Source organism: Syngnathus leptorhynchus, unplaced genomic scaffold (assembly GCF_054491065.1).
Source record: "Syngnathus leptorhynchus isolate UIUO unplaced genomic scaffold, UIUO_Slep HiC_scaffold_73, whole genome shotgun sequence".
Taxonomy (NCBI): domain Eukaryota; kingdom Metazoa; phylum Chordata; class Actinopteri; order Syngnathiformes; family Syngnathidae; genus Syngnathus; species Syngnathus leptorhynchus.
The window spans coordinates 387,501-389,240 of NW_028232040.1; positions in this window are offsets into that span (position 1 = coordinate 387,501).

Genomic DNA, 1,740 nt, shown 5'->3' on the forward strand with positions numbered 1-1,740 from the left:
CGTTTGGCAGAGCGAGTGCAAGGTTAGGCGAGCTGGGCGGTAACTCGGGTTAGTCTGGGGAGACTCGCGGTGGACAGGGTGGCGCGAATCCGGCCGGGCGGCCCCATCGATTAAGCATTGGTAGGGAGCCGAGGATGAGCCGTGCGAAGTGGCCTCGGAGGCGGTCCGTGGGGGACGACGGGGGGGGACGGGCGTCGGCCCTCCGGCCCGAGCAGAGAACGTTCGGTCACCCAAGCGGGAATCTGCGCCCCGGCCCGAGTCGGACTCGGTCGGTGCGGCCCGCTGAGGCCCTCAACTATTCCCGTACGCGGGGGTCGGGAGCTGCGGCGCTGCGCCGGCGACTTACCCGCGCGAGGCACGCACTGCGTGCGGCCAGGATGCGGAGTTGGATCGGCGCTGGTTGGGAACCCTCGGGGAACGAAGGCGGACGGCGGCCAGCCGGCGCCGACGAACCCGTCGGGGAGGGGGCTGGTGGCAGGCGCGATCGGCACTATTGCTGACTGCCGGGAGGGAAGCTGCGCCCCGGCCGAGTCAGACTCAGCCGTTGCGGCCCCCCCGAGCCCGCAGCGCGTAGCGCGGAAGCCATACGCCCCCCCGATGCGGAGCGACAGACGCCCCCGCGACCGCGGTTGGTCGGGAAGGCTTTTCGGATAGAGGTCGGACGGTGTGTGTGTGGACGGCTTCCCGTGGTGCCGCCGCTATCAAGCCGGAGGGTTTGAGAAACGACATTCGCGGAAGGACCGGCGCGGCCGGCGGACGCTCGCACGCGCGGCGCCCGACACTCAGCCGCTCGCTCGGCCTCCGTGGATCGTGGCTAGGTGGGATGGATGCCAAACCGGGTCGTCTCGGTCTCGCCGCAGTACGGTCGCGCCGGGGCCTGCGGGGCGGCGCGGGGAGCGCACGCTCACGCGGCGGCCGGGGCGCTAGAGTGCGACCCGCAGTGGGTAGGAACCGTCCACCCGACGTCGGACGAGCCGAGGCCGATGGAGGCCCTACCAAGGCGGGTCATGAGTGCCAGTCGGTCAGTTGGGTGAGGGGGTACTCGGAGGCCCGCCGGGAGCAGACGGGCGACCGGGGATGGGGGGCGTACGCGGGCGGGCGCCGGGAGAAGACGGCCCGTCCGGGGTCGAATCTCGGCCTGTGTTTTCGGAGCCGGCCGGGCATCACGCTCCCTCCTTGGATGGACAACATTCGTAGTTGACACTTTGTGTCATTTTATCCGAGCGGGCGGGCGCCTCGAGAGGCGGACCGTCCGGGGCGACTCTCGGCCTGTGTTTTCGGAGCCGGCCGGGCCTCACGCTCCCTCCTTGGATGGACAACATTCGTAGTTGACACTTTGTGTCATTTTATCCGAGCGGGCGGGCGCCGCGAGGCGGACCGTCCGGGGCGACTCTCGGCCTGTGTTTAAGGAGCCGGCCGGGCATCACGCTCCTTCCTTGGATGGACAACATTCGCAGTTGACACTTTGTGTCATTTTATCCGAGCAGACGGGCGCCGCGAGGCGGACCGTCCGGGGCGACTCTCGGCCTGTGTTTTCGGAGCCGGCCGGGCATCACGCTCCCTCCTTGGATGGACAACATTCGTAGTTGACACTTTGTGTCATTTTATCCGAGCAGACGGGCGCCGCGAGGCGACCGTCCGGGGCGACTCTCGGCCTGTGTTTAAGGAGCCGGCCGGGCATCACGCTCCTTCCTTGGATGGACAACATTCGTAGTTGACACTTTGTGTCATTTTATCCGA